Source organism: Xenopus laevis, chromosome 5L (assembly GCF_017654675.1).
Source record: "Xenopus laevis strain J_2021 chromosome 5L, Xenopus_laevis_v10.1, whole genome shotgun sequence".
In the NCBI taxonomy this organism is placed as follows: Eukaryota; Metazoa; Chordata; class Amphibia; order Anura; family Pipidae; genus Xenopus; species Xenopus laevis.
In genome coordinates this window covers 149,336,747-149,350,734 of record NC_054379.1, presented here as the reverse complement: position 1 = coordinate 149,350,734, position 13,988 = coordinate 149,336,747, and the positions used below count along the sequence as shown (strand labels likewise).

Sequence of the window (13,988 nt, the reverse complement as noted above, 5' to 3'; positions counted from 1 at the left end):
GGCCATTTAGTTGGAAATAAAAATGCAAGAAGAGGCTTTAAAGGGATTTTGTCATGATTTTTTATGATGTATTTTTTATTTCTAAATTACACTGTTTACACTGCAAATAATTCACTCTACAATATAATATTTTATTTCTGAACCAGCAAGTGTATTTTTTAGGGATGCACCGAATCCAGGATTTGGCCTTTTTCAGCAGGATTCAGATTCGGCCGAATCCTTCTGCCCAGCCGAACCGAATCCTAATTTGCATATGCAAATTAGGGACGGGAGGGAAATCGCATGACTTTTTGTCAGAAAACAAGGAAAAAAATGTTCCCCTTCCCACCCCTAATTTGCATATGCAAATTAGGGTTCGGATTCGGTTCGGTATTCGGCCAAATCTTTCACGAAGGATTCGGGCCGAATCCAAAATAGTGGATTCAGTCCATCCCTAGTATTTTTTTTAGTTGTAATATTGGTGTGTAGGTGCATCTCAGGTCATTTTGCCTGGTCATGTGCTTTCAGAAAGAGCCAGCACTTTAGGATGGAACTGCTTTCTGGCAGGCTGTTGTTTCTCCTACTCAATGTAACTCAATGTGTCACAGTGGGACATGGATTTTACTTTGGAGTGCTGTTCTTATATCTACCAGACTTTTACATAATAAAATGGCAGCGCACACTACTAAAACGTAATTGAAGTTTACTAAGCCTTGTAAGGCGGTGCGTGAGATTAAAGTGAATTAGTAGGGTTAATGAATTAAAGATCTCCTTTTTGCATTCTGTAAATTACTTCATAATATTATACAGTTAATAGGTAATTAATTGTTGGCGATCATCTGAGTGTGAAAAAGGAGATCTTTAATTTTTTAACCCTACTCATATCTACCAAGCAGCTGTTATCTTGTGTTAGGGAGCTGCTATTTGGTTACCTTCCCATTGTTCTGTTAGGCTGCTGGGGGGGGGTGATATTACTCAAACTTGCAGCGCAGTAGTAAAGAGTGACTGAAGTTTATCAGAGCACAAGTCACATGACTGGGAGCAGCTGGAAACTGTCAATATGCCTAGCCCCATGTCAGATTTAAAAATTAATTATAAAAAAAACTGTTTGCTCTTCTGAGAAACGGATTTCAGTGCAGAATTCTGCTGAAATAGCACTATTAACTGATGCATTTTCCCATGACAGTATCCCTTTAATCTGCAGACTGATATCATGTTGTTCAATCAGATATAATTTACAAGGATGCATTGGAGGGATTGTATTGGCATCTGTCTACTGGATAGAGTAATAAAGGTGGCCATAGAAACAAATTTTTGTACGATATTCGGTGTGTGTATGGTGTGTCAAAAGCTGACCGATATTGGCAGAAGACCTGGATATTGGTTGGCTCGTTGATTTGGCTGGCCGGAAAATTTTGATTGGGCGCCTTTGAAGGCACTCGAACATCGGCCATTGCAAGTGCTGAATCATCAGGTACAGATAGAATTCCACTGTTTCTTCCTGTATATCTGACGATTCAGCTCTACACGTGTGTATTGAAACGAACAATCTTTGTCCTTTTTCCCTCCAGCTTTTATGAAGTTGCTGCTGCCAGTAGTTTCAGATTAGCCTTAATGCCCATTGTCTCTCAGATGATCACAAATTTCATTATCACCTCTCAGAAGGCTCCCACTCCACAGAAGGGTAACCCCTTGCTGTCCAAGGCTTTAGCTTGCTGAATTTGTTGTGGCATGTCCAGAATGGAACTCTCCATTGCAGAGGCAACTACTTAGCCTTACATTTAGTACTAATCATACAATCAGCAGTGAAATGTGAGGGTCTAGTCTAGTGGCTCCTTAAAAAGCACAGGGTTATTTGCCAAAAAAGATGCCTGGACCACAGAGGAAGCAATGCAATAGTCTAATAGCTAGGAAAGACCCACAATCAAGCCTTGTTAAAGGAACAGTTCAATGTTAAAATAAAAACTAGGTAAATATATAGGCTGTGCAAAATTAAAAATGTTTCTAATATAGTAAGTTAGCCAAAAATGTAATGTATAAAGGCTGGAGTGACTGGATGTGTAACATAATAGCCAGAACACTACTTCCTGCTTTTCAGCTCTCTAACTCTGAGTTAGTCAGTGACTATAAGGGGGGCCACATGGGACATAACTGTTCAGTGAGTTTGCAATTGATCCTCAGCATTCAGCTCAGATTCAAAAGCAACACTTATGGCCCATGTGGCCCCCCTTCAAGTCACTGATTGGTTACTGCCTGGTAACCAATCAATGGAAACCAAGAGAGCTGAAAAGCAGGAAGTAGTGTTCTGGCTATTATGTTACACATCCAGTCACTCCAGCCTTTATTACATTTTGGCTAACTAACTACATTGAAAACATTTTATAATTTTACAGCCCATCTATTAACCTAGTTTTTATATTTAAATTGAACAATTCCGTTAAGGCTAAAGTTATGCCTCCCTGCCCCCTTACCAGGGAAAGGGGCAGAATGAGAACAGGGGGTCCATCTGGGGTTCTGGCAGATTCATCCTCAGCAAGGCAAGATGTAATCAGTACAAACCAAAGGCCAGATTCATTTAAGGGATGAGCCTATAATTATAGAAAAAAAGGTAGTTTTCCCTTGTCTGCTGCACAGATGAATTATACAGAGGTACAACGCAGAGGAAATTGGCTGAGCAAAAGAAGTCATTCCTTATTAAGGTTCCCTGTAGATTTAATTAAGTTCCCCGTGTCTCGTGTGCGGAGATTCCAACTGTAACATCCCTAGTAAATGACGTCTGGGTGGGCAGCGTTTTGTGCAGAGACACACGGGCAGGAAATGAGAGACTATTTTAAGAAATTAGACATGTGACTACAAACAAGGGGGCGGCAGAGGAAATGCCTTTCATTTTTTCCCCCCAAATTGTAACGTAAAAATAAGTGCCCCCTCGGGATTCAACTACATTGGGTTTTAAAAGAACCGATTCATGTTTTCTTTAATGTTAAATGCAAGTGATCAAGAACGGGAAAGATAGTGGAGCTACAGCAGTGATCATGCAAACAAGCTTTTTTTTTTATGTACATTACGCTTCCTTCCTGTATGATTATTAAATGACACACTGGGGAGGTTCCCTAAATGAATGCAAAGTAACAAGTGTGCTCACGCTGGGCAGTAGCTTCTGTCAGTCTTTCCCTGTGTTATAGATAGGGATGCACCAAATCCACTGTCTGGGATTCGGCCAAATCCCCAAATCCTTCATGAAAGAATTGGCCGAATACTGAGCTCAATTCGGATCCTAATTTGTTTATGCAAATTAGGCATGGGAAGGAAAAAAAAGTGAAAAAAACCCCCAATTTCTTTACTTCCTTCCTTCATGAGAAAAAAGATATGAGATTTCACTTCCAACCCTATTTGGTTTGGCCAGGTATGAGGATTCAGCCCAATCCGAATCCTGGAATCAGTGCATCCCTAGTTATAAAGGGCTGCTTTTCCCACAAATTTACCTGAGGCTATTGTAATGCCCCCCTCTGTTGTACAGCCTGGGGGTCCTTGCTATGGCTTTGGTTTGAAAAGCTGCCAATGGTGTAAAGATCAGGGGTACAGGGGGTGCTACTGCACCAGGGACTGCCAAGCTGTGGACTATCTGGAGAAAGCTCTGGCATTGATGTCAGTTCATTGTTTAAGTCATAAATTGACACACATATACATGTGTGGCATCCATTATCTGGAAACCCGTTACTTTTCATTACTCATCTTTCTAGTCAGACCCTTCCCTATTCATATTCCAGTCTCTTGTGCAAATCAATGCATGGTTGCCAAGGTAATTTGAACCCGAACAACTGGATTGCTGAAACTGCAAACTGGAGAGCTGCTGAATAAAAAACTAAATAACTCAAAAACCACAAATAATAAAAAATGAAAAACAAATTGCAAATCGTCTCAGAATATCACTCTCTACATCATACTAAATGGTAACTCAAAAGTGAACAACTCCTTTAAACTAAACGTGTGCATTAGATAAAATCAACATGAAAACCTAGTTTCTTCTCATTGTTAATAGTATGGATGGTGACTTGTGATCAATATCATACAAATACACGCTTAAAACACAGGTCAGAAGGTCTAAGGTTGACCTCTTGTCTAAGGAACCAGATCCCTCAGTGTAAATGCTAAAGATAGTACAGAGACCATAAATAATGCAAATATGTGTTGCTCCAGGTGAACGAACAGACTTAGCTTAAGAGACACAGGATGGAAATAGGACTCCTCTAATACAAATGTGTCCAATGGAGCCACCGGCTGTTCCTGGAGGCTATGGAGCAGATGGAGGGCTGGCAGGTAAACATGCCTTAAAGACCAACTGAGCATTTAATTTCTTTTTTTTTTTTTTTGCACAATGATAAAATACTGTTATATATACTTTTTCTACAAAACATTAATTAAATTTACAATATTTCAATTAATTTTATCAATCTGTTATACATATAAAACAGTGATAATTAAGTACTTTTTACCCAGTGTATTCACATCTATTAAACCCATGACAGCAAATACTGTGCAAAATAATTTTTTTTATAAATTGAAATAAAAATAAAAAATAAATCTACCTATATGTTATTATATTGTGGAGTTATTTATACTTTTAAAGGTTACATTTCCTACAGAGTATATATCTCAGTTTATTTTTTTTTTATCGCCATAGGGTTTAATCTATACCAGTATTAATTGGATATCTAAAAAATTTAAGGTTCCCATATCAGCCTAAACTTATCAACCTCATTATTCACAAGTGCCATTATTTTTATTCATTACAAGTATCTCTCCTACTTTAACCTGTAGCTTTTCAATATGTCTTCATTATCTCTTTCTTTTATAGTTATTTGCCTTCTCCTTCCGACTCTTTCCAGCTTTCAGATGGGGGACACTGACCCCATCTAAAAAAAATGCTCTGTACGGCTACAAATGTATTGTTATTGCAACTTTTCATTACTCATCTTTCTAGTCAGACCCCTCCCTATTCATATTCCAGTCTATTAAACATCAGCAGTGTAGTCTGCCGAGTATAGCCTTTATTTGTTGGTATTAAATTAAAGGGAACCCGTCACCCAAAAAATTATCCAAAATCCTATTTTATCACATTAGTCAAGCAAAATGAACTTTAATTGCACTGTATAAATTATTGAAATTTTGTTTCCTTCAGTCTGGGAATTCATAATTATAGCAAGCTGGCAGGAGCCATTTTGTGGACACTGTTATTAAGGCAAGCCTTGCATCATCTCAGAATCTTGTTTGTGCGCCAGAATGGGAGACCTGATGTCCATCCCCATGCACTGGCTACACAATTAAATGGTGAAGATAATGAGGGAATGTGGGGAGAGTAGTGACATCTAGGAAGTGCTGAGTGGAAAGTGAAAGTAATTGTCTGCCCTGCCTCTATGCCTAAGGCGTAGAGGAGGGGCAGACAATATTTGATTGACTGCTGAGATTTTTGAATAAGCTTACAGCTATGAATGCTCCAATAAAAAATAGAAATTGAATTTCATGTTTCATTTGACTTTTATTATACAGCTTTTTGTATTTGGGTGACAGGTCCACTTTAAGTAGCGATTTTGGGGCATGGAGAAACCTTTATGGTACATATCATACTAATTTCCCGAAATACAAACTCCCAAGGGAGCATTTATTTTCTAAACTAAAAACACAACAAAACAAATGTAAGCCCAGGATCCACCAAGACTTGGCAATGCTGCAAATACATGCAAATAGCCCCAGACCCGCTATACTTTAGTGATGTTCATGTCAAAGGAATGCCTTGAACTGTGCCAAACTATACAGGAAGGACAATGAAACCAAAGAAATTCAAGGCTAAAAATATGCTTCCTGTCTCACTCCATTAAAGATAAGCACATTTCTATCACTCGCTGTCACTGCACTCCGTTCAGCTCCTTTAGTGAAAGGATTTTCTCAAAATCCCCTCTATAGCTGGTCGTACAAGCAGAGCCATGTGTTTGTGGAGTAAACACTTTATTACATGTCCTGCAAGAATAAGAGCAACGCCTCTGCTTCATCTTTTGTGGTTAGAAGAACGGAGATAGAAATTCAATTTGTGTAAGGCCAACGGCAGGTGCAGCTCTTTGAGCCGGCTGAAAAGCTCTCGCTCGTACGTGACTCTCGTTGATTTTGACACATAAGAGCAAAGGTTTTTCATCGAAAAAGTGCTCACATCTGCACTTACATGCATACGCCATTCAAGTATATGGGCGGTAATAAAGGGTGCTTATGCAGAGGTTTCAATTTAAACACACAGAAGGGTACACTATTCCACATACCATTGGGATGTAAAGCCTACACTCAGACTTTAGAGGGCCTGATTAAAGGTAACAGTAACTCCAAAAAATAAAAGCATTTTAACGTAATTAAAATATAATGTACTGTTGTCCTGCACTGGTAAAAGTTATGTGTTTATTTTAGAAAGACTACTATAGTTTATACAAATCGGCTGCTGAGTAGCCATGGGAGCAGCCATTTAAGCTGAAAAAGGAGAAAAGGCACAGGTTACTTAGCAGATAACAGATAAGCTCTGTAGTATACAATGGGGATTCTACAGAGTGAATCCGTTATCTGCTATGTAACCTGAGCATTAAATGGCTGCCCCCAAGGCTACACAGCACCACATTTATATAAACTACAGTCGTGTTTCTGAAACAAACACACCAATGCAGGGAAACGGTACATTATATTTTAATTACTTTAAAACACTTTTAATTTTTTTGGTGTTACTGTTCCTTGAAGGCTTCTCACTTATAGACTGTAATACTCCCCTCCCCTAAGAAGAGGTTTCCATTTAAAAAGGCCCACACTGCTCAAACCTATCCTGTTTATCTTCCCCCCCCCCACAAAGGATGCCAAATATTATAACTAAACAAATATCAATGACAGTTATTCAACCTAAGTTTATTTATACTTTCATAAAAAATTATTAGTGATAATCTAAAGCTTGAGCTTGCTAACTGACATCACAAACCGCCCAATAAAAGTAAAGCTTAGTCTGAAAACCCAAATGCAGAAATCTCTTAATTATGGTCATGCTGTTTCCTTAGACCGCAATTCTTATTTGTTTTGACAGATATCCTTTACCCCTGTAATAATCAAACCGTACCTTGTACTTGATCCTAAATAAGCTGAATGTATCCATATTGGAGACAAAACTATCCTATTTGGTTTTTCTATCGTGTAAATGCTTTTTTGGAGCCTTAAAGGGATACTGTCATGGGAAAACATGTTTTTCTCCCAGCAGAATTCTGCACAGAAAAAAAGAGCAAACTGATTTTTTTTTTAGATTTAATTTTGAAATCTGACATGGAGCTAGACATATTGTCAGTTTCCCAGGTACCCCAAGTCATGTGACTCGTGCTCTGATAAACTTCAGTCACTCTTTACTGCTATACTGCAAATTGGAGTGATATCACCCCCTCCCTTTCCTCCCCAGCAGCCCATCAGCAGAACAATGGGAAAATAACCAGGTAACAGCTCCCTGGTAGATATAAGAACAGCACCTACAAGTCCCACTGTGACTCCTTCAGTTGAGTAGGAGAAACAACAGCCTGCCAGAAAGCAGTTCCATAGTGCAGCACTGGCTCTTTCTGAAAGCACATGACCAGGCAAAATGACCTGAAATGCACCTACACACCAATATTACAACTAAAAAAATACACTTGTTGGGTTAGGAATTAAATTTTACATAGTAGAGTGAATTATTTGCATAGTTCATAATTCAGAAATAAAACTACACCATAGAAATCATGACAGAATCCCTTACCCTTAAAACCCCAAGTCCCAAGCATTTTGGATTACAAATCTTTCATCATTCAGTTTCTCTTTTTATAGAGCTAAGATGAATTCAAACTTACCGAAATTCAATGCAGGTCAAGACGTCTGGTAGTAATACAGTTAGCTGGGTGCCCGCAGGGACAATTACACGTACATGCTGTAGGGAAGGAGCAAAAACAAAACTGCTTATTATCTCTGCCTTACAATTCTTTTATTACTTATGTTTTTATTATTTATTATTTGTTTGTTTCGCTTTGTTAAAATTAAAGGAACAGTAACACCAAAATATTAACATTAACATCTACTGGGCCCATCACCCATGTCTATTCCACCAACCATTGAGCAGAACTGTTCAACTACACCCAACTACTGGGCCCATCACCCATGTCTGTTACACGAACCATTTAACATAGCTGTTCAACTACGCCCATCTACTGGGCCCATCACCCATGTCTAATCCACCAACCCAGGCAATGCAACTACTACAATATCACTATACTGCAGTAGTTGAATGGTCTGGTTGGTGGAAGCAACAAACCATTGTGCAGAGATGTTCAGTTACTACCATGCAGGAGCTCATCACTCCTATCTGTTCCACTAACCAGTCCATTCAAAAAGTACATGTAGTGGTCCCATTACCCATGTCTTGCCCATATAAAAAATTTTGGGGTAGAATTATAGCCAATTTCTTCTAGGGTAACAAGGTGAACGGTCCTGCAGTAATGAGCACTAAAGCTGGCCATAGATGCAAAGATTTGATCATACGAATCGTCGTTTCCTATGATTTGTGGGCCGTGTGTGGAGTGTCCCGACAGTTTTTGTGCCATGGTGATTGGTCGTTCAGAGGATCGGACAGGTTAGAAAATTTCTGTCGGCTGTTGATAATATCTCTGCATGTATTGCCGATCAGACGATATCTGTGGGAGACTGTCACCAGCTGTTGTCAGACATAACTTTCGTACGATTGCTGTTAGGGGCAGAACATCGGCTGATCGGTTATTTTACTACTTTATTTGATCTGAATGGTTAGTGGCAGGTAGATATATTACTTCACAATAAGGAAAGTCAGAATATTTATTATTGTTCACTTTGTGTCAGAGAAGAACTCTTAATCCCCTACTGGGTGTAACTAACAAACTAAAGTAGCTGGAATAATAAAAGCAAACACCTGATCGTCAGCAGTGGAGTAAGGCTGTAGGACAAACCTTTATCAATAACCAAGGAAGGATGGCACTCTGGTAAAAAGGCAGGTTTATTGCAATGTCCTGCAGATATCAATTGCATAACGCGTTTCGGGAGTCAATCCCTTAATCATAGGCGATTGATATCGGCAGGACACTGCAATAAACCTGCCTTTTTACCAGAGTGCCGTCCTTCCTTGGTTATTGAAATGTGTTGAAAGTGGGGACGCTGTGGACAGAGCACCCGGATATACACATGAGAGCAGCTATGGGAGTCTGAGTTTGGAGCAGAGCCCTTAGTTTTTTGTAGGACAAACCTTGCTGTATTTGAGAGATGTCTGCTGGAGGGAGATATAGACTAAACATGGAGGAAATTCAAGTCTGATTGATTCTGTTTTTTTTAAACAATTAGATATTTGAATATATCTTTCACCATTATAATAGAACATTTCGTACCTCTGGCTTATGCAAATTGAGGAGTCCAGCTGCTAACAGCTGTCCCCTTGACGTAGGAGATAGCTGGAAATCCTATAAAGACCATTTGATGGATAATTATCAAAAACATGGTACAGAGAGTCTGATGTGCAATGCTCAATCATACAATTCAGATGAATTCAGATATTGTCTTGGCTGAATAAAAAGGAAAATGCAGTAGTTACCCATGGTAGCGGGTTCCCACATCTACATGTAATGTTTTGGAACATAAGAAAATGTATGTACACAAACATTATTGACCACTGAAGGAAAAAACAAAATCATCTGTATGGCCTTACATGCTGAGAAATATAATAGAAATAACCTGTTGACTTCTGAGTTAAGTCAATAAACATTAAGTCTCTGGGGAACAGATTTAATGGAATATGCTTTATTCACAGAGTCAAGGGAAGCTGTTTTGTTCCATATAGCACAAGAAACAACAGGGATCCTCAAGTTTTTTTTTACCCATGAGCCACATTCAATTGTAAAAAAAAAAAAAAAAAGGTTGGAGAGTAACACAAGTATGAAAAAGGTTCCTGGGGGTGCCGATTATGGACTGTAATTGGCTATTTGGCCCTATGTGGACTGGCAACTTACAAGAGGCTCTCTTTGGCAGTACACCTGGTTTTATGCAAATAAGATTCGCCTCCACCCAAGAAATTCAAAAATAAGAACCTGCTTTGAGGCCACTGGGAGCACCATCAAAGGGGTTGCTCACAAGCCACAGGTTGGGGATCACTGAGACAGACAGACAGTGAGAGGCAGGACAATGCAGATTTAGACTACAAAGTGCAATTTACACTTAATGCAAGAAGCACCAGGCACAACACCTTGGGGGCATAATATGTATCTGACAGAATATTAGGGGGTGGGAAGAAACCACAGGAATCCAACATAGACATACCACTTAACGTTCCCAATAACTAGAATATTAAAGGCCACTGGTAGTTGTGCAGAGACAAGCCCCTAATAAAAATCTTCCAATAGTCTGCTATGACCATCCCCTTTGGGTTCCTCCTAAACACAACAATTTGGAGGCAAAATGTCTACAAGCCTACAAAACTGATTTTCAGAAAGTGGGCCTTTGGCCACAGGAAGTTATTCTGCTGTAGGGCCACAAAGTCACCATTGATATAAACAGTTACATTTGCCATTTTGTTCTGTTAGGCCCACTGTTATAACTAACTGTTTCTCCGAATGCCGGTTCTGAGGAACACTACCAATTTAAAACCCGAAGACTTTGCATACCACAAATATTATATTGTATAGCACCAATATTAATGTGAGACCTTACAGAACTAAATGTCCTTAACTTACTTTAAACAAAACATAACAATCGATGGCATGTACAATAACAAATTCACGTGAATCGACTTTCCGTATTGTTTACATTTATGGTTTCATTTCATTAGGCAGAATCTCTGAGCAGACCCCATGGGGCGACCATGGTCCCTGGAGCAAAGCAGCTGTGTTTTGAACAGTTACAGTCAGGCGAAGGCTGTACTTTGCCCTCTAGGAAGCTTAGGAGGAATCTAGTAATGCATTTTTAAAAGGAAAATCCTTAAATCACAGTTTCTTTTAGCCTCTGAACGAAAGTATCAATGAAAGGCAAGTGTCTTTTAAAGGCCATTAAAGTATTATCTGATTTTCTTTTCTGTTAAACCAATGGTACTCTTAAGAGTTAACTTTCTGGTGCTACACAATGGTATGAAGATGATGAAGACACAAATGTAGAATCAGATTCCTTTTGGAGTGCTTTCTAATTCCTGCAAGATGTTAAAACTTGGTCTATAGGAATACCATTCGGCACTGTGGCAGAAGGAGCCGCAAGGTTATTCTATCCCCCGGTCTCTTTTCAAATGGGTTTTACTAAAATGGGTGATTACTCTAACAGATCTAAATATACAGTTAGGTCCATAAATATTTGGACAGACAACTTTTTTTTTTTCTACTTTTGGTTCTATACATTACCACAATGAATTTTAAATGAAACAACTCAGATGCAGTTGAACTGCAGACTTTCAGCTTTATCTCAGTGGGTTGAACAAAAAGATTGCATAAAAATGCGAGGAAATAAAGCCTTTTTTAACATAATCACTTCATTTCAGGGGCTCAAAAGTAATTGGACAAATTAAAAAACTGAAAATAAAATGTTCATTTCTAATACTTGGTTGAAAATCCTTTGCTGGCAATGACAGGCTGAAGTCTTGAACTCATGGACATTGTCAGATTCTGTGTTTCCTCCTTTTTAATGCTCTGCCAGGCCTTTACTGCAGCGACTTTCAGTTGCTGTTTGTTAGTGGGCCTTTGTGTCCGAAGTTTAGTCTTCAACAAGTGAAATGCAGCTCAATTGGGTTCAGATCAGGTGACTGACTTGGCCATTCAAGAATATTCCACTTCTGGAATAATAAACTCCTGGGTTGTTTTGGCTGTATGTTTTGGGTCATTATCAAATGCCTCCCAATCAATTTGACTGCATTTAGCTGGAATTGAGCAGACAGTGTCTCTGAACATCTCAGAATCCATTCGGCTGCTTCTGTCCTGTGTCACATCATGGATAAACACTAGTGTCCCAGTACCACTGGCAGCCATGCACACCCAAGTCATCCCACTGCCTCTCAAATGTTTTATACATGATGTGGTATGCTTTGGATCATGAGCTGTTCCACATCTTCTCCATACATTTTTCTTGCCATCATTCTGGTAGAGGTTGATCTTGGTTTCATCTGTCCAAAGAATGTTTTTCCAGAACTGTGCTGGATTTTTTTTTAGCAAAGTCCAATCTAGCCTTTCTATTCTTGAGGCTTGTGAGTGGCTTGCACCGTGCAGTACACCCTCCGTATTTAATTTCATGCAGTCTTCTCTTTATGGTAGACTTGGATAAATATACGCCTACCTCCTGGAGAGTGTTGTTCACTTGTTTGGCTGTTGTGAAGGAGTTTCTCTTCAGCAAGGAAATGATTCTAAGATCATCCACCACTGTTGTCTTCTGTGGACGTCCAGGTCTTTTTGCATAGCTGAGTTCACCAGTGATTTCTTTCTTTCTCAGGATGTACCAAACTGTAGATTTTGCCCCTCCAAATATTTTAGCAATATCTCGGATGTTTTTTTTTCTGTTTTTGCAGCTTAAGGATAGTTTGTTTCACCTGCATGGAGAGCTCCTTTGACCTCATGTTGTATGTGGAAGACAAGCACCCCCCCTCAAATCAACTCCAGGGCTTTTATCCGCTTCATTCATTCATTGACATAACAAAGGAATTGCCCACACCTGCCCATGAAATAGCCTTTGAGACAATTGTCCAATTACTTTGGAACCCCAGAAATGAAGCGATTATTTAAAAAAACTGCATCTGAATTGTTTCATTTAAAATTCATTGAGGTAATGTACAGAACCAAAATTAGAAAAAAAAGTTGTCTGTCCAAATATTTATGGACCTTACTGTAGAAGAGAGATATCTGCTTAAGGGTGGGGGCACGCGTGAAGATTCGGGGGAGATTAGTTGCCCAGCAACAAATTATCAGGCGACTTACCTAGCCAAAATGCCTTCCCACCGGCATACGGATCGCTTCGTTATCCAAAGTCGTCTGAAGTTGTCTCACGCGGAAACTTCGGAAAACCGATGCGATCCATATGCCATCCCGCCAGCAATTCACAATCTTGCCGGCGGGAAGGCATTTCGGGGAGATTAGTCACCCGAAGAGGAGGAGATTTGTTGCTGGGTGACTAATCTCCCCGAATCTGCACGTGTGCCACCACCCTTATACTGTACTATGTGAAGTCCCACCGCAGGTATTTACCGCCTACATTTCAGCCCACACAGAGAGGAGACAGGGTCACAAATTCTTGCTACAGAATGTTAATTTTCCTCAGCACAGACATATGCCTATGAATAGTGTCCTCAGATCTCTCAGCTAATGATAGCCCTGGAGACCCAGCTTGTCTTCAGAAATAAGATTCTTTTTTCCAGCTTTTTCTGACCACAATGAACAAACTACGTGAATGTCAAACCCTCCAGGTTTCACTTGGCTGGTAGCACTACGTGCCCAGCACTCTTGCCCTTGGCAGAATATTTATAATGGAACAAGCTGAGGCCCACATCCATCTTCTGCCCCATCAGATCCAGTTTCTAGCTCCTGGAAAGCTAGGTCTGATCATTTTCTTGAAAAAAAAAAAAAAAAGCAACAGAAAAATACTGGTTACAATGACCAATCTTCTGAATAATGTAAGAAACCCAGTGCAGATCAAAATATCTTCGGGACTTCTCCAATTGACTTATATGCAACCTCAGCAGATTTTCAGGTTCAGACTTTTTCCATCCTCGGGGTATAATAAATCCCCAAAAAAATAGTTTTTTTTACTTCCCACTAAAAATTCAAATTTTATACTAAAAAAAACCCACACATTTTTCAGGTTTTTGGCATTCGGAGTTTAGTAAATAACCCCCTAGATGTCATTACTGCACTTTGAAAGAAAATCAAATCAGCAAGGATTAAAATAAGAAAGACACCGGTCATTGCATAAATAAAAATGACTGGAGTCTC

The 13,988-nt window shown here is 39.3% G+C and overlaps 1 protein-coding gene across 2 annotated transcripts in view; it reads right to left on the bottom strand.

Annotated features, from left to right (window-relative positions):
- Nucleotides 1–13,988, bottom strand: part of hpcal1.L (hippocalcin-like 1 L homeolog) — a 93,971-nt gene that overhangs the window by 36,809 nt on the left and 43,174 nt on the right. For both annotated transcript variants that reach the window (XM_018261978.2, NM_001093598.1), the window contains 1 exon segment: nt 7,869–7,945. The gene's annotated coding sequence lies outside the window, so the exon portion shown is untranslated.